Raw genomic sequence first — 20,390 nt, forward strand, 5'->3', positions numbered from 1 at the left:
AAAAGTTGAGGGTTATTTAAAAAATTCTTTCTTAAAAATATTAAAATTTATTTTTCTCTGTCCTCTTTCATAATAAAACAGGCAAACATTTTAATGTCTTTTACTTTTATCAAGAAATTCAATTGAAGGAAATTGCATAAATGTATACATTTTCATGGCTTTTTTCCTGACTCGGTAAAAGGTAAAGAAAGGAAGTCTTTTAAGTCAACATAAAATTGTCTGCCCTTTAAATAGAAATTGTCATCTGTAGTCATAATTCTTCAGTTTTCTATAAGAGGCACAAAATCAGAAAATTAATTTTTAAGAGGACAAAGTCATAACAACAACAAAACAATGACATAGAAATATTTCCTAAACATCATTCTGGGAGCTGACATAAGATATCCCATTCAGATCCCTCTTTTGGGAACAGACCCATCCATTCCACAGTCAGGGAATATCAACTGTTGACTGTTCACATCTGTATATTTCACTATGCATTGTCCTAAGGCTGCCTAAGAGGAACTAACTCTCCCAAGGTTTTTGCCTTGTTCGAAACAGTCACTGGCCCTTGACTAGATAATCTAATAATCCAAAGGAGTTACCTTTCCTCTATTTGACAGAATTGGCTGAGGACTCAGTTTAGTGTTGCCAGATAAAATACAGCACGCCCAGTCGAATCTAAATTTTGGATAAACGTATATATTTAAATAACTTTTCTGTTCTCTCCCAAGGACATGTTTATTGGTTTTAGAGAGAAGAGGAGGAAAGGAAAAAGAAAGGGAGAGAACAATATCCATGAGAGAGAAACATCGATTGGTTGCTCTCATATGTTCCTTGAGCGGCTGCCTCTTGTATGTGTGGCAATTGTGGACCCAACCTGCAACCTCAGCATGTGTCCTGACTGGGAATAGAACCCACGATCTTTCAGGTTATGGGACAACACTCCAGCCAATTGAGCCACAATGACCAGAGTAATATATTATTAATATAATTTGTCCCATGATATATTTGGGAAATTGCTTATACTTAACACTATTTATTATTTATCTGAATCCCATATTCAACTGGGCATTCTGTATTTTCTTTGCAAGGTCTAGCCCTATGTCCAGTTCTGCTTCCCTCATTTCCTTACAGGTGTGTGTCCTAAAAGCATCCTAGTGAAGATTTTGCACTCCTTCATCATGAACTCTACTTCAAGGGAATTCAATGCAAAACAGAAATATTTCCCAGTACAACATAGATGAAGACTTTTTGCATAGTTATCTTAAACTAGCATCTCTTCTTATGTTTGCATTTTAATAGCATTAACTGCACTTTACTCATAGAATAACTATAACACAAATGCTGATGCTCTAAGATTTACTTATCAGATTTTATGTAATAAAAACAATGCTGAGTTTGTTTGTACATACAATATCTACACCTAACACATGCATATCAAACTATTTTTTTCAAGATTAGCCTTCCAGCAATTTTACCCTCTAGAACAAAGTTCTAGAATTATTAGTAAGAAGAATCTCTTCACACAAATATTATGTCACAATTTCCTGGCATGTTTTATTCTTTTAGGCCAAGGATAAAAAACATAGTTCTTATTGTTAACCACTGCAATGAATTGGTATTGCTGGAGGTGCTGTGTATAGGACTCTTGAGAACATATCTGTTTCCAGTCGGGCAAAATCAATGCAAACAACTAAAAGTATATAAATAGGATCATTAGGTTTAAGAAAGGGGTTTATGGAGAAGTAATATGTGTATTTATTTGTTGCCTTTCTGCTTTTTAAAACATATGCACTTTTTTTCCTCTTTTTAAAACTCTTAAGATTTTCCAATGATTTTAGGATTCAGAATAAAATCTTTACCATGAAGTAACAATTCTTGAGCAGATTATTTAATTCCTTTCCTGCATCTCCAGTTGCATGTCATGCCATGCATTGCTTGATGTCTACAACATCCCAGCCATCCCAGCCTACTTAGTTTTTAAAATTTTTCCATGTCACAAAGCCTTTTTCCCCAATTACATCTGCCTAGAATTTGCTTTTCCCACTGTTATTCTTCTTCGAGTTAATTACTATAATTTTTTTTATGTCAACTAAAATATTTCTTCTTTAAGAAAGCTTCACCACAAGACGTAGCTTAGTTTGGGTCTCATAGCATCTCCAGGAGTCCTCAGAATTGTGCTTAGACGTTATGGCATCTGCACCGTATTCTGTGCTACAAAGGACAAGTATCAAAGACCAAAGTCTAAAGAATTCTTTATTAATAACTTCCATTCTGGTTCTCACGAACCCTGAGTAACACACAGTTCTCCCCAGTTTATTTTTCTGGTTTTCTAACCTGAGGCAAACTAGAAGCTACAAATAGATACAAAGTAGAAAGGGAATATTAGAATTAGTTACAGCAATGGAAAAGAAGGCCGGTCATAAAAATGAACTGGAATGTAAACTTGAAAAGAACACATCCTAATTTAATTGAGATTAGTTATTGGTTTTTTAATAATTCAGTTAAACAAAGTAAACTCATCTTGGCTTATAATAAAGTTAAATACTATAGAAAAGACAAGGCAATGAGCTTCATATACATTATGTTTTGGTTTACTAGTCAGATACAATATTTTATTAATGAATAAAATAAAAATCTAAGAAAAAGAGAACACAGAGAAAACCTAAAATTTAATAGCATGGTTCTTGAAATAGTAATAAGTTAAGGAATACATACTGATAAAAAATTATTTGAGACATTTAGCCCAAAAAGCATTATAGCTTTGGAAATACTTAGAAGATTCATTAAAATTTCAAGCAAACAAAATAGTTAGTTTGATTGATTTTTATGTTTGTTCTTCACCTTTTATGCTAGTTCTTACTTTCCCTAATCTACACACTAAATATGGTATAATAAAAAAAGGGAGATCTTATATACATTTTGTTTCCCAAACCAAACATTTATTAAGTACTTATTAAGATCCAAATCCCATTTGTGGCATTTTACACACATGTCTTTATGACTAAATAGATAAACTGTTACAAACACAAGATTAAAAATATTATTTTTGGAAAAAAATAAGTATAATAGTCTAATAATTTAAGATATTAAACAAAACATGCCTCTGTCTTGTAGCAACTACCCCACACCCTTGGAGACTAGGTTTGACATTTGATCCACAGGGAATGCTTATTAAAAGTGGACCTGAAAACAATTATGTCAAAACCCATAATGCCCTGACTAAAGACAGGAGAGACTTGAATGAAGTCTCTCTTCCTTTTGGCCGGATAACACGGGTATCAATCAAGGAGGGAAGCCCTAAGAAGAATTTTGTTGTTTCTATAAAAATTTTATGCCATTTACCAGCATTCAGGAAAATGTGTAATCTTTATTTGGAATAGGATTTCATGTCTTTCACTGAGATAGTGAGTAAACACTGCTACACATATCCTGCAGAGTTGACAAGCATCCAAGGCAAAAACATAGGAATTTCTAAATGAAAAGAGTGGCAAAAATCATTAAACATCAAACAAAGAACATTCAGCCAAGATGCTGAAAAAATTCTGTAAGTTATGTTGTGGATGCACATATTATCTCTGGGACCAGATGGAGGGGGAAATGCTATGGATGGGTTTCCTCTCATACTCACCTTGACCAAGACCCAACTTGTAGCCCAGGCATGTGCCCTAACTGCGAATCAAACTGGCAACCTTTCACTCTGAGGGATGAAAGCTAAGAAACTGACCCACATGGGTCAGGGCTATACTGACATTCTTCTAAACAACCTTGCATGTATTAACTCAGTTAAAACTCAAACAGTGATCTATCATTCACCCTTTTTAAATGAGTAATTTGAGACATATAGAGCCAAAGAAGGCAAACGAAGACAATTTCAAGAAAATATTTATTTAACAGATTCTGGTTAACTATGCCTAGCATGGTATACACAATCTCTGTCCCTTCTCTTGCCCATGACAGTCTGAGTTTTGACAAGACATCAAAATCTGTTTTAATATACAGATTCAAATGTTTGTATTAATAAGAGTAGTCTAATGGGGTAAAATCTGTCTGTTAGGCTAATTTAGTAATGATTCCTTTTTCAAGTGAACTTTATAACCAACTTCTTAATATTATCTGAAAAACTGAATCTTTGAAGTTCTTCTTGAATTTAACCAATGAGAACTCTTCTATTTGTGGTTTATGGAGGCTAAAGACATACAGAGATACAGAAATTATGTGCCTAAAATAGTGACTAGCATAAGATCGAGTGTGGGAAAAACTGTCAAAATCAAAAAGATGCTATTTATACACAGTTAATATAACCTGCTTCTTAGTCTCAGATTTTTTTTTTTTTTTTTTTTGATGTCATGGCTTTCTACATACTCTCTGTGAACAAAGCAATTAAATACTAATCCTGCTTTGGTCTTGAAATGCCCTCTAGTTCTTAGAAAAATAGAAGAATAGACTGGGAAATATATTTTATTAGATTACATGTAATTTTTCCTATATTTATAATAATTCTATGTCTTTGATATGGTTAAAATATCCATTAAATTTCTATTTTTAGTATGTCTAGTAAGAAAAAATCAAGTTATCTATTAGGAGAAGAAGAAAAGAAAATAGCCTGATTTTGATTTGTGTTCTTTCTTGCTTCTCCAAACAACCTAACACTCACTCTTCAGTGTCAGGTTTCATTTTTCAGCTGATTAGTCTCCTGTTCCAGGGACCCAAAGTTTCCTTGCACTTCTTTTTATCTATTTCATAATCCTTTTAGGAACTCCTGGGATAGTCTGTTGACGAAGAGGCCACAGGGGGAAGAGAAACAAAACCACAGAAAATTAAGACATTCCCTTCATTAGCATAATTTGGACCTTCTTGTAGGTTACATATATTCATATCTAGAATAGAAGCAAATTTTATTTTTTTAATGACTGTGTCCTCTCTATAATCAATGTAGAAACAACAATCAGCACATTCTCTATTTATTTCCTTAATTCAGTAGAATAGATTTTGTGCCATTCTTTTTGGACAACTCATCTCCCAAAGCACAGTTTAATTCTACAAACCAAAAATACTATCACAACAACAAAACATAAATGCATGTACATGCACACACACACACACACACACACACACACACAGGAACACAGATGTGAGACAAACAGCATCTCCACCTTAAAAATAACAGTATGTTTGAGGAAGATGGGCTCTGTTTTAGCCTGCAGAGATGTATTAAATAAAAGTCTAAATCCACAGTTGAGAGTGTTCCATTCTGTTTGTTTTCTCATTGGACTTTATCTATCGTAAGACTTTACTCAGAACATAGGTTATCTTATGGATTTAGATGCTACTTGTTTGCCCTCAATAAGAAGGAAACTCAGGTTGCACTTTTTTTTCATACACATGGGGACAAAAAAGAAAAAGGAAAACAAAGAGGAAAAAGAAATATAAAGACAGCTCGTCTATTCTACATGAGAACAAAGATATAACCAGTTTTCAAATCATGTTGTCAGCAGGAATAGGTTAGAGAAGGAAACATGATTAAAGAAGCAAAGGGTATTTTTTAAGATTTTCATAATTCTTCTATAGCAGTTTATCAGTCAGTCTGAAATTATGGGTGAAAATGAAGAGATAATGTTTTTCCCTCCCAATACTGCTTTTATACATGCTCATAAGGGTCTCTTTCCCTCCCTCCTTAAAAATGACTCCAGCCAAGCTCTAGCTTTCTAGTAATTTTCAACAAAATTTTAACATATACAAATTTAATTTGTGTAAATTTGACTTTTTCTTAGGTTTTAAAAGTTCTAGTTAAATGTAAATCAAAACTATAACCTTGCAACCAAATCAAAACATTGTCCCTCCCTGTATTTCAACTCCTAACTTAAAATTAATATGCAACAGGAATGGGTCTGCTCAGTTCCCCCACCTTTCCTCACTTATCCAGGCCCCCTGTTGCTTTCATAGCTCTCTCAGAACTTTAATAGGAAGAGCAGGAAAAATTAAAAGAAAAGAGAAGAAAGCTTTTTAAATAATATGACCTTTGTTTCTCCTGTGAGGCAGGCACCCAAAAGCTGGTTCTGTTATAGAGTGCATTTGTGAGTTCTTTGGAACTTGGCCCCTACATATTCTCTAATGTAACAATTTGTTCTCTCACTAATTTATTGTAACAGTCTGACAGTGGAGATAGAAGGTGAGGGTGCAAGCCTTTTACCCTCTATGGCATTTATTTCGCCTATAGGATAGTCACTCAACCAGAAATAGGGAAGAGTATTTCTGATAGCTCTTCCCTTTTCTTGTCCTGCCATCACAGATGCCTCAACAGGACTCTAACCTTCAAAATTCTGAAAACAAAAAGATTCTGATCTGGCCAATGTCTTTGAACTCTCTTCCTAGGTGGCCATGGATGAAAAGAAAACTTAACCTGCCTCCTTTGCCTCCAAAGAAAATGATTGAAAGTGCTCTCACTTAGGCATGCAATTCAATTTCTGTATGATTGGTCTTTGAATGTGTAGTCTTCTCTTTAAATAAAAGCATAACTGATCAAGGTAAGTGAAGATATAGGAGTAATAAAATTCATCTGGTTGTTTTTTAAATTTAATCTGCAAAGACTTGTTCATTCTTCTTTAGAATTTAGGAGTATGTATTCATCATCTATTAGAGATTAAACAAAAATTCTGAGACATGAGAGAACATTTTGAATATCTCCTATAAAAGTTATAAATTATAGATAGAAAATACAAATTATAAAAGGAGTTAATATGAATGTTAAGAAGACATTAAACTGAGAGTGGTAGACAAGAACATAAATATGTATGAGACTTCAACATAATATCAGTTTTAAAGAGACATGAACAAACTTGCAGCTCAAAAATGATAATGGGAAAAAACTCAACTAAGCTGATGACTGGGAACAAAAGTATATATGTTTTATTAAGTTATAAGATCAACAGAGGTTGACAGTTTTATTATGGCTGTTAAGAAAAAAAGGCTATCAAATTATGAGAATCTATTAATAAAAGCCAAAAAACATGAGAACAGTCTTATTATATTTTATAGTTACATCCAATCTGGTGACATATTTTAATAGGCATTGCTATCTCTTCTAATATAAAAAGAGTCCGTTGCTCCCTACTGCAGTAAATTTTATGTAGCCTTACTGAAAAACATTTCCATATATCTGTGGTTAATAATTCTATTTTTATATAGGTGACTTTTTTGCCTTCATTGTTCTTAACAATTGTCCCAATTTTTTCCCCATTCTAGCCCACCCCACTCTCCCACAGTCAATCCCCAATTTATAGGCAAGCCTTTTGAAAGTTTAAGATAAGGAGGATAAGGTCCATTTGGAAGCTATAGGAAAAACATTAATGTGGGATTTTGAATTTTATAGATGTTGTAGTTCTTTATTTTTAAGTTAAGTATATATTTTAAATGCCATACTTCTATCTGTTTGTTTAAACTGTCCTCATCCTCTTTGGCCAGGAGAAAGTCATTAAGATTTCACTCAGTTTGAGTCTAGATTCTTCATAAACTTAATCACTTTATTGTAAGTTTCTCAAAAAGGAGTAGAATTACTTTACAAGGCAAATGCTAAATCTGGTACTGTGAAAACGTTCTTTCTGTAGTAACTATTTTAACTTTTATAGGTAATTGAACATTGAGAAAAGATTTAGTATATGTACTACAAATAAATTTGCACTTCTTTATATTACCTAATAAATGGTTTGTTTCCTTGAAACACAAAATCTGATTTTTTTGCAAAGTCTTGGTTGTTCTCAAAGGTGGAATGCACTTACAATAAGGGAAATTTGACTGAAGGGATGGGAAAGAAATTCACATTTTTTAAAGAACGGTTGCTGGCAATTGAATGTCTACTGTTTATTCATTGCTTGTAGCTCAGCAGCCAGATGTGGCAGAAAGTTGGCAGATTCTTCATGTACAACAAAAACGATGCTGTACTTCATGAACACAGATTTGTTATCCCACCAATAAGGAAATGGAAGATGAAGGTCCTTGTGTTTTATCCCCATGCAAATAAGCTATTTGCAGGTGCTTTTAGACAGGAGGTAAAATATTATTAAAAAACTGGGTCAAGCTTTTCTATGCTTAAAAATGATCAGCTTCCGGAAAACCTCCTTACAGTTTATTATGCTATTTGCTGACTACACTGCATACTAAGTCACTTATGCTTTAGTACTTCAACAGCTATGAAAATTATTCTTCTTTTGATTTGTTCAATAACTTATGAAATTCTATATAATTCTAGATAGGTATCTTCAGCATCAATTTAGCTATGTGCTGTTAAATTTTATTCACATTCTTTAATTTAGAGAATCAAAGCCTTAAAATATAATTGAACATTTAATTTAAAATACCCTTTTTGAAATGTACTCTTTCCCTTGTTTCTTTTACATAGATTATCCAATTTTAAGAATAATATTTTTACAAATAGTTATGACTACTGCTTTCTATTTTTGTTCATACTTGTCAATGTGTTCCATAAATAATAAAATATCACACAGAAAAATAAAAACCTAGTCATAATATTGTTTTATGTCAGAAAAAAAAAGAATTAAAGGAAGTTTATATGACACACACACAGACCAGAATTACAATACCATTGCCCAATTTCCAGCTGTATCATCTACTCTCAATGTGGACTTAATTATTTTACTTACTTCACTTAACCTTTCTTTCATTACCTTTAAAATTCACTTGCTACTAAGAAACATTCTAGATTCAATAGGTATGACTATAAAAGAATAATGCAACTCACACAATGTGTCAAATTTTATTTGAAACATTTTGAAATATCAACTAATCATTTAACAGTACTGTCTTCCCCAAGACTGACAGGCCTGGAGATTGGCAGAATATATTAATATGTAGTAATTCACATTTTCTCATTAATGGAGCACTTCTGCAGAGCAAATGACACCAAAGGTATTTTTATTGCATTACTTTTTTCTACTATGCCTTAATCAACAACAAATTCAACTAAATCATAAACATAACAGTGCTGCCATTTTAAGAAACAGAAGTCATAAGAACTGTTAGTAAACACAATGTGTCTTTATCTACAATGATATAAAGTTTATGAGTCAGCTCTTCTGATCCTCATGGCCAGGCTTCCAGAATCACTAATTCCCAACCTTCTAACTGAGTTCTCACTTGATGTGTGAGAAACACCTATAGAGTATATGGCTAAGCCCTGACATTGCTATTCACCAGCTATAACGCCTCCAAGAAGTTATTACCACATACAATTCAGGCCACAGAATTCATTGAGATAAATTATGTTAAAAAAAGAAGCTAATATCAATAAATGTTGGCTAACTCAGAATTTATAATTACAGAGCTCCTTGTCTCTACAAATTTGAGAACAGTCATCTATAGAACAAGTGTTTATTGTGTTTCTAAGATATGTTTAGGTAAGGTAAGATCCCTGCAGACTCTATTGTGGTGATAAGAAATAAGAAGTAATAGTGATCCCAAGATAAAACAGGCACAGACAACAGAACTGTGATTGTCAGAGAGAAAGGAGGTTAGGGGAGGTTAAAGAGGACAAAGAGGGGATAAATAGTGGCAGAAAGCGCCTTTGGGTGGTGAGCACCCAGTGCAGTGTGCAGATGATGTGCTGTTGAGTTGTACATTTGAAACCTGTATGGTTTTATTAACCAATGTTACCCAGATAAATCCAACTTAAAAGGAAAGACAGGGAGACCTAGAAATACAGAAGGAAAAGCTGATTTATTGACTAGAGAAATAAACTTGAAGTACAAAGTACTAAACCTTAAAAGAGAGCACAGAGAGGGTCCAAGAGAGAGAAATTAATTTCTCACCATCAAGGGCATTCATACTGTATTCTGTGATGAGTGACTGAGAGATGTTAATCTATTATCAAAAATTTATTAAAATGACAAATTTTCACAATATAGTAAAAATATCTAAATAAAAACAAGTAAAGAGGGGTTGCCCTGGAATGCTGTATTATATTTTCCTGCCTGTCTGTCTCAAGGTTCTATCCCACTCATGACCATGTACTTAGGTAAATTATTCTTCTGGCAGAAACTTCTGGGTGTGGTATTTGGTTGGATGTGGAAATCAAGAGTTGGGGTGAGGGAGCAGGATATTTTTATCTTGAACTTTGACTATATTGAAGTAGGAATCCTTAAAATCGTGGAGAAAAAAACAATGGATTCAACATTTCAGAAAGTCTTGGCTATACAATAAGTAGAAGCCCCAACTCACTTTTATAGGAATAATATTCTTTATTTTTTTCATTAATAATCTTTAAAGATAATTTGTTTATGAAAAGAAATAGCAAAAACCCAATTTTGTGATATGGAATTTCTGTATAATTATGTAAATATCTGCCTTCTTTCAGAATGGGTTTGTATTTGCCGAATGTTTCATTTTAGAAGAAACAAAATTGTGTTTTTCTGTTCATTGATTAACTAAAGGGTTGGAGGCCTAAACAGTAATGAAAAACACAGACCTAGTCACTGTCCTCATGGAATTTAAATGTTTAGTGAGAGATTTAGACATTAAGTAAAGAATCGCACAATTAATTTTTCAACTGTTACTACAGTAAGTAGGAAAGACATTGTAGTTTGTTGGCATCAGATTGCTTGTTATCAAGTCATCTATCTCTTCAACTTCTAAAGTATCCCCTGAATTGCAGGAGAAAAACCATGTAGCTACATTTTCTGGGATCTCTTGGCAAAATATTCCAAGTGAGATTATGCTAATAATATTATTTGCTAACTATACTAATGATTTAATTACCAGAAACCAAATAAAAATTCTAATGTGAGATGTGCAAGACAGAGAAAAGATTCATTTATTTTTCTTTGTGATATCCTGCTGATGTTTGATAGGCACCTGAAATCACAGATTGCAACTTCCCTATAATGCTTTCATCTCCAGCTTTCATGAAAATAGCATCATTTTTTCCTTTCTTCACCCATGCAGACCATCAAATCAATAGTTGTCTCCAAATCCCTATATTAGTATTTTTTTTAATTTTGAAATACCTAGTGCAGTATTTTCCTCTTATAAAATTGCCTGCTTGATATATACCATGTTCTTAATTCTAAGATGACTTCATATTTATCTTCCAAAGTCCCTTAAGAAAGGAGATTTTTTTTTTCAGGTTTGATGGTGGAGAAAACAGAAAATTATAATTTCATACACATTTATGTGCCAGGAAATGTACAGGGTACTTGCAAACATTAGTCATGTAACCCACACAGTTGCATTAACAACACAAAAAAACCCTATATGAGATAATAATTTTTAAATTCAAAAAACCCATTAATAGAAGAGAAAGGTGGGATTTAGAAATGATAAACTAGCCCTTGTAAATCAAGAAATGAAGAATAATTAACTTCCATTTGACCACAAAGCTCCTTCTCTTTCCCTAAGAAGCTTCTGATTTTCATCATCCAAATTTATTGATTTTGGTTGATTTTGTTATGGAGCTTTGTATGGGTAGTGACACCCTTACATCTATTTCAATAAAACTCTGGTTTACCTTTCTCATTTATTTTTGTTACAGTGTTTTTTGAGAGTCCTCATTATTGTGGCTGCTCTGGTCTCCATCAGATCACCATATTACCTTACCCCAGCTTGGAATTTGCTTTTATTATTGTGTGCTACCCACCTCTCCAGATCCAAATGACACATGTTGGTCAACTATATATGCATATGTTGAAGACCTTCTCACTGATCCTATCCACAAAGTCCTTATGTGTTTTTCTCCTCAAAATAACAACACCCTGAGAAGAAAATCTTTGTTTTTTTACAATTAATGCAGTCTGTCTAGATAAGTTATTAACCCTCTGGAACAAGAAGAAAGTAGGGAAATGTTTATCTGATAATTATTTCAAAAACCACTTTTCACTCATAAAAGATACCTTGAATAAGTTATTTCATTTTATTTTTTAAGTATCAAGAATAGAAGGTAGTTGAAAAGGCTGTCTTCAGATCTTAACTGATAACCCATTCCATGTACACAAAGGCAGATCATGCATTGCACAATGCCAGCAAGCACTGTTCATATAGATTATAATATAAATGGCAAAAGCAAGAGTACATCCCGGGATTGTATCTGCTTTCATTTCCTTGCAGATACACACAAAGGTGATCTCTGCTTCCTTACCAATAACCAAATAAAAAGGTAGTATTGAGTTATCTTTCTTTACAATTTTCTAGGCATATCTATATTCCTCCAGATAGAATAATTTTGTTCTGTAACTAGTATCACATTGCACATTTCTGAAATTTGATTATTACATTTTCATAGATTTTCCACTCTAGGAAGCACCTGACAGATTGACCTAATTCTGTCTAAGATAAAAGGGACTTTATACTAGACATATAAGCCTGCCAACTAATTGTTAAATGCTTAGCCATTTATCTAAGTAATGTATCCACTCTGCCTTACACATCTATTGGTGTTTTATTAGTTGAGATGACTGTGAGTTCACCATGTGGCAGTGATGGCATGAGAGCTTGGTTTAAGCATTAGTGGCTGGTGTTTAAAAGGACCACTCTACGTGTTTTCTGAAACTTAGGCAATAAGTTTAGCTCTTGGCATATTTTTCATCAGCAAAGTTTTCCATGTTCAGCCACAAATGAGAAGTACAGTAGTCCCTCTCTATATCTCAGCTCACTTATCCTGGCCTCACTGTATCGCGGGATTTTTAAAAATATTATATTTAATTATTTATTGCGGATTTTTCGCTATATAGCAGGATTTTGCGGTACTGTATACATCTGTTGTTAAAGTTACGTAGGTTTAAGAGTGTAGAGTAAATGTAAGGTTTCTACTTCGCGGGAGGGTCTAGAACGTAATACCCATGATAAGTCAGGGAATACTGTATTGTTTCTCATGTTGCACCATATGTCTGCATATGGCCACAGAAATCCATATTTAATCTGCCAATATGTATATAAATAGCTTTCTTTGTCCTTAGGTCAAGGAAAGAATCATTTTCTGCTGTTTCTATGGAGATGTTTCTTCTTTTCTCAACTGTCGATTGGTTACTCTGTGCTCTGGGTTCCATCCTTTTATATCTTGTGAGTATTCTCAGTCCAGTATTCATCTTCTCTGAGTCAAAGACCTTGGACTTTCACTTGCCAATTGTTTTGCTTGCTTTTTTTGTTTTGTTTTTGCTTTTTTTCATTTTTCTGACTTCACACATGCTAGGAGAGGCCAAATGAAAATTTATCCTTTTATGTTTACTCTCACCCTTTATTCTTATACTAAATCATGCAAGAAATGAATATAAGCAAATTTTCTTTTTAGGAGGTAGGAGTAAAATTTAGTTTAAGATAAAGGCAGGAAATCTCATTGTGAGCCAGATGGAACTAAAATGCTGCTGAATTTCCAAATCATAGGTTTCCGTTTATAAGCTTGCAAATGAATATAATTCAGGATCTTAAAATGAATATAAGAGATAGGGTAGATGATATATTTTAGGCTAGACTGCTCTCAGAAAAATGTCATCAGTAATTCTGCCATCAAAATATCTCATTCACAATCCAATGTATCATTATTGCTAGTCAAATAAAGCAAAATTCAGCATCATTTGGTTTTCCCTATAAAGTGTAGAATACTTAAAAGTTTTTCTGTGAAATTAAACTATTAAATGCTACTTAATATTTGTACACTTCTTACTTTTTTAGGATATTGTTCTTCATTACTTCCCTATACACTTTGTACACCAAGTCTTACAGCCCATGTAGCTGGTGTCCATTGTATAACTTCCAGGATGATTTCATCTAACCATATTTCTCCAAAATTCTTCTATTATGCTTCTCCCCTCCATATGACTTATTTCTTCTCTCTTCTCATTGTCTACCTGCATTGGAAGGAAGATGCATTCCAATTTCTTCAGTGCTTTTTTAGACAATATAGTTTATTCCTTATTCCTTCATATGAGATATAATCTGTTGATCACATACCTTTCCTTTTTTGGCATCCTCTGTTTCCTTGGGACCCATGACAAAGACAGTGTCTTTTTACCTAGATTAATAAGGGGCCTTGATTTGTTTTTGTTTTCAGATTCTTCTTTGGCTGAATATTTCCATAAATAAATGAGTACACAAGATATTAGGTATTATGAGCCTTCACATATTATGAATATCAGTTTTCAGCTACTTTCTATGTGTATTTTTTTTCTAGAGATATTGTCTGTTATTAAGGTCTTGACTATTAACTACATGTCAATACTTTCCAAACCCAGTTCCAAATGGATATTGAGCTATATATTATTTTATATTTAAATATATCCTGGATTCTTTCTGTTGTGTCTCCTGATTATTTATTATTTTTAATTTAATTTTTAATTATTTTATTTTTATTATTTTTAATTGAATTTATTCAATAAACATCATCTGCACACTTCATTGTGCACCCACAGCCCCCGGCAAAGTCTCTTTTTGTCCCTACCCCCCTACCTTTGCCCACTTCCACCTAGCCCCCACCCCTCTTTCCTTCTGGCTTTCATTACATTGTTGTCCGTGTAGATGTGTCTCAATTAATATCTATAAAAGCAGATCATTCTTTTTCCTCTACATATTTTCCTTTGCTAACTTTCAAAATTCTTCAAAATATATCATTATTTATTCAATTATTTATATTTATTTGAAACTATATTTGACTTTTCTTTTTTTATTCACCGAGATTTGTGATTCTTCCCATTAACCTTTTATAGAGCTATTACTGAGACAATTATCGGACAATTATATGCCATTTTAATAAGTTGTAAAGATGACAGCTTATCAAGGGTCAAATGGTAGTAATAATCTAATATACATAATTAAGAATCTAATGAAAACATAAAGTTTTAAGATTCTTAAACAAACAATAATCAGAATCTCAGGAACTATCTTAAAACCGAAAAAAGAAAAGATTTATAGTATAATTTATTGTTAAAACTAACACAACAGTATTAGCTCTTCAACTTAATTTTCATCCTCTCTAGTCTTCAAAGACAAACAGGATAGTAACAATTTTTTATGCACGCTAAAGTTTTCTTTGAAAAACTTTAAGATGTTTTATATATAACACTCATACTGTTAGTTAACTAAAGCTAATGTCTACTCCTCTAAAACTGCTCAGTAAATGACTGTTTAGTCTCTATGGCACAATGTAAAATTCCTAAGTATCTAGAGATCATATCACGTTTTTTTCCCCTCTTAGGAGTGTTTTTCACATTGTGATAGACTCTTATTCCATTGTTGATATTGATTGCTAACAACTTTCAATTCATCCCTCCTTCCCCCTTTTCCTTTTGCCTCACATCTAGGCAAGCAACAAGAAAACCCTGGGTCTCATAGTAGTTTTGATTTGCATTTCCCTAATAGCTAGTGAAATCAAGCACCTTTTCATATGTCTATTGGTCATTTGTATGTCTTCTTGTGAGAAATGTCCATTGAGGTCCTCTGAACATTTTTTAATTGGATTGCTTGTTTGTTTGCTGTAGAGACAGAAGATGATTTGAGTTTGGGTGGTGGGCACACAATGCAATCTACAGATGATTTACCATAGAATACCACACTTGAAACCTATGTAATTTTATTAACTAATGTCACTCCCAATATTTTAATTTAAATTTTTTTTTTCCTATTTAGGCTAGATACCCTCATTTTCTTCAAGTGATTGCTAGATTTCTTAATGTCAAAAACTCTAAATTGTTTTTAATTCATGTTACTAATGTCCATCATAATATAGAATACATATATATCATATTTTCCTGAATATCTAACAGTTCAACTTTGGCATCCAGTTTTTTAAAATATTCTGACTTCACAGAGAGACAAAATCATATTTAGCACTCTTTTTGCACTAAGAGAGCCAAAATATTTTGTGTGTGAAAGAAAACACACATGTATGTACACTGTTGATTCTTGTTTATCTTCGAGACAAAGAACACACCTAAGTAATTTTTATATGTGCTCTTGTAAAATGATTATCCTTCATCTTATACTTGATTCATCAAAATTTTAAGTTTATACATAGAATATCACATTCCCCTAGAGACTGGCTTTCTCTGTTTCTTTCGTGATGACTGATATAATTTAATTTATATTTTATTATAAATGAATTAAGCAGCTATATTTTAAAGAACTTAGATGTAATCTTAAAGGCACTCAATCAATAAATTATTGGGACTAAAGTTGGTTGCTCAAATTTCTTTGCTTCCTATCTTTCACCTCACTTTTTATCTTCCACTCTAGGGCTAATACAAAGGAGTCCTTCAAACAGTTAAAAAGATTTTCCTGAAGTCCTCCCAAAAGCTATTGTTAATAGAAGGACTATGAACGGGCTAGAACTTTTAAGGGGTCAATTCTTTTCATAGAACTCAAAGTAGAAATAAGGAATGAGACTAGATTGGAGACTAGGACTAGTTTTTTGAGTCATGACTAAATAATGACACATATACATTTAGATGGGGTACCAGGTTAGATAGTACTGTTCTCCACCCCTCAAATTAATGTCCATCTAGAACTTCAAAATGGGAGCTTATTTGGAAATAGGATCGGCCCTGATTCCAATACCTGGTATCTTTATAAGAGGAAGGAGAGGGAAATCCAGACACAGAGACACATACACACGAGGGAAGAGGGCATGGAAAGACAGAGGCAGAGACTGCGGTGATGTAGCTGCAAACCAGCAATTAAAAGGATTTCAAGGAACCACCAGAAGAAGCTCAGGAGAGGCAAGGAAGTTTCTTTCCCTAGAGCCCTCAGAGGGAGCATGAGACTGCCAACACTTCTGGCCTACAGAGCTATGAGAGAATAAAGTTCTGTTTTAAGTCACTGATTTTGTGATAAGTTCTTCCCGTTCTAGAAAAGTCACACAGATGGTATTGTTCTTTCTAAACTATTGATCTTAAGGAACTCATACATATTTCTAGAAACCTGAATATATATATATATATATATATATATATATATATATATATATATACACACACACACACTTATATATATACATATATATAAATATATATGTAAGATTTTTGTAAATATAAACATATAATTAATATTTGAATTATTAAGAAATTAAAATTCAATCCCAATTAATAAGGCAAAAAATAATGGCCAAACAGAATAATATTTATTCTTTTTAATGTAAATAATGATACTGCTTTTTATTTAGAGATTATAAAGTGTTTTGAAAAATTAAATAAAAACCTTTTCAAAATGGCATACTGCTAAATATAAAGCATTCAAATTATATTAAGGGGTATTTGTTGTTTAAATTTATCCTATTTCAATTATATAGAATGTAAGGTTTTATTCTCATGCTTTAATGTACTTACTATTTACCTCTGTACTCAACATTACTAAAATCTAGGCTTTTATTTTTAACAGATACTTTTGTCTGTGTATAAAAAAAATTATATTTAGAAATTAAAATTCTCAAATTCCCAAGTACAAATTGCTGAAGAGAAAATACCAGATGGTAACATTTAAAAATATTTAATAGGCTGCTTTCTGTGTGAGGAAACCTTACCTAGAACGTCAATATGTAAACAGATTTTTGTTACAAGCTGCTCTGGTTGAAGTTGCTGTTGAGGTGCCTATCCCCTGCATATCTCACACCTATTTGGACATAGTTGGAAACTCCCTGAAAATGCAAATCATTTTATGGTAGAAGAAACTCAACAGTTGAGAAGAAAAGATGCAGGAACCACAGGAGCATGGCTTAATTGACCTACCAGATTATGAGCATGTAAAGATGAAACCCTTCCTCCTTTCCCACCTTCTGCTTCTCTAGAGAGAGAAGATGGTGCCGGAGCTGAACCTGATGATGAGTCAGGAAGAGGACCACCTATTCCTGTACCTCCAAAGAGAACAATTAAAAGGAATATACCCAAATTGGATGCTCAGGGATTAATTTCAGAGAGAGGGCTTCCAGCATTAAAGCATGTGTTTGATAAGGCAAAATTCAAAGGTAAAGGTCATGAGGCGGAAGACTTGAAGACGCTAATCAGACACATGGAGCACTGGGCACATAGACTATTCCCTAAACTGCAATTTGAAGATTTTATTGACAGAGTTGAATACCTGGGAAGTAAAAAGGAAGTTCAGACCTGTTTAAAACGAATTCGACTTGATCTCCCTATTTTACATGAAGATTTTATTAGCAATAATGATGAAGTAGGGGAAGATAATGGCCATGATGTAACTGCTACTGAATTAGATCCCTTTCCGACAAACTCATCTGAAAATGTGAAGTTTGCTTCTGAGTCAACTAAAAGCCTAACCGAAGAGCAACAACAAAGAATTGAGAGAAATAAACAACTGGCCTTGGAAAGAAGGCAGGCAAAGCTACTGAGTGATAGTCAATCCCTAGAAAATGACTTGCTAATGAACACATCGGAGACACAGACAATTGAAGATGTTGATACAGGTGAGGATCAAAACAAGGAGGAGTCAGATGGATTTAACAAAGACATTCTAGATAACCCACATAATGATGTTGCTACCAATATAGTAAATGAAGAGGAGGAATTAAAAATAGAAAAGACTCAACTGGACCAATCCTTTTAAAATTAAAATGTACAGCAGTAACTTTATGCTTTATCCAGAGATGTTACTGAGGTTGGATAGGCCTCAACTAAGAGGAAAGCAACTTGGTATGGTCCAAGTTTGAGATTACTATGTATTTTGTCTCTTGAGTGAAATCCTTATGTAGTAAAACATTTACAGATTCCTTTTTAAAATCTGGCATTATTTATATTTGTTTTTTATTAACTTTAGTTAAGCCTGTTCTCTTTAGTGTTTTTATACACACATGACTTCATAATAATTATTAATAGTTAATCAGCTTCTGTTGCTGGTGTGCCATTGAATGCCTTGTTCTCACTGATTTGGGTGGTGTTTTAAGATACAAATATATAACAAATATTAATATCCATTAAAAAACAAAAATTTTACAAACTAAAAAAAATATTTAATAAAGATAAGTCATCACATTTAATGTATTAAGAATTAATTCAACCAAGGTTTAAGAAAGATTTGTATAGATTATTCCTCTGAAGTATTTTGGTAAACTATTTACATGCATAGACATACATGTACATATATTGCTCAATGTGGTGTTTTATTCTTAGCCTATTAATTTCAGGTAAAAATAAAGCTTATTTGTGTTGAAATAAAATCTCTTACTTTCTAAAAAGAAAATCAAACAAGCACAATTCTAAGTTCAAAGAAAGCTATTATAATACGTTTACTTTAATTTGTCTTTTTACTCTTTCAAGCAATACCTTGCAAGGATATTTTGGCTGCAATTCATTAGTTTTAAAATATTTAATATATTTTGACACATTTTGTGCATATCTTTTTTAGCACTTATTTCTTAGGGACGCAGTTCAGGTAAAGAATAATGAAGTGTAAATTAGCCTTGTAAAGACTTATATAAACCATGAATTCAGCAGCTAATTCAAGCTATAATGTTGTGCAATCTATCACAGATTACTAATTTCAACTTCAACTATCAAAGTGACAAGAAAATGAGCTATCAAAGTCAGTCTCCTTCACTTATGTATGCACTATGTGGCTGACAAACAGTAACAATTAAACAATGAATACTATTAGGGAGACTGAAACACATAATGTAGTGTAACGCATGACAGTACAGGATTATTATGTCATCTCCTTTCTGCCATCTCTCCGTACTTTATTCTTCAGCTAACTTCTGTGTCTTTTCTTTTCAAAAGGAGATGAACTTGAGCGATGAACCACTAACCTCTCATTAGCCATTCCATTCCATTCCTATATTGCACCATTTCAGAATTTCCTGTCCTATAATTGGAATATTATCAGATATTCTCCTGTGTATTGTGGACCATCTGCTGTTGCTCTCAGCTCACATTTAGAGAAAACTGGTTTATCTAAATTTTTATTTTTACTTTCTGGTAAATAAAAAGTAACTTGCAATGTGTTTCTATGAAAAATCCTAGGCATAAAAATTATACAGCCACATTTAAAATACTAAATATTTTAAAATATACTTAAAATTTAATGATAAATCATAGATGCAAGCATGTGAAATAGTATCAAAATGATAATCATAAACACAAAAGTGTATTCTACAGGGAAAAACATAATACAAACATTCCCAAACACACTACAAAGTCTATTAAACCTGTGTATCTAGTTTCTATACGCATTCAGCACTGTCTTATGCACAAGCACAATGCAATACTTCTGACTCAATGAAAAAAGTTTGGGCTCAATACTGGATGCTGGTACCATATAACAATGGTCACTGAATAACATTGAAACTTACATTTTGTTTTCTTGGAAGCATGCTTGTAATAGCTACTGTCAAGTGAGACTTCAGTTTGACAATGGTATGTGTGCTTCTCATGTGTGTTTTATGTACCTCTGTTTTTTAAAGGATT

General features: G+C 32.8%; 1 protein-coding gene and 1 pseudogene across 11 annotated transcripts in view; one reads left to right on the forward strand and one right to left on the reverse strand.

Moving 5' to 3' along the window:
- PCDH15 (protocadherin related 15) overlaps positions 1 to 20,390 on the reverse strand; it is a 686,961-nt gene that overhangs the window by 525,932 nt on the left and 140,639 nt on the right. The window lies entirely within an intron of this gene.
- Positions 17,474 to 18,844, forward strand: LOC150010083 (TIMELESS-interacting protein pseudogene; annotated as a pseudogene).

The sequence above is a fragment of the Furipterus horrens genome, unplaced genomic scaffold (assembly GCF_987537825.1).
Source record: "Furipterus horrens unplaced genomic scaffold, mFurHor1.1.pri manual_scaffold_5, whole genome shotgun sequence".
Taxonomy (NCBI): domain Eukaryota; kingdom Metazoa; phylum Chordata; class Mammalia; order Chiroptera; family Furipteridae; genus Furipterus; species Furipterus horrens.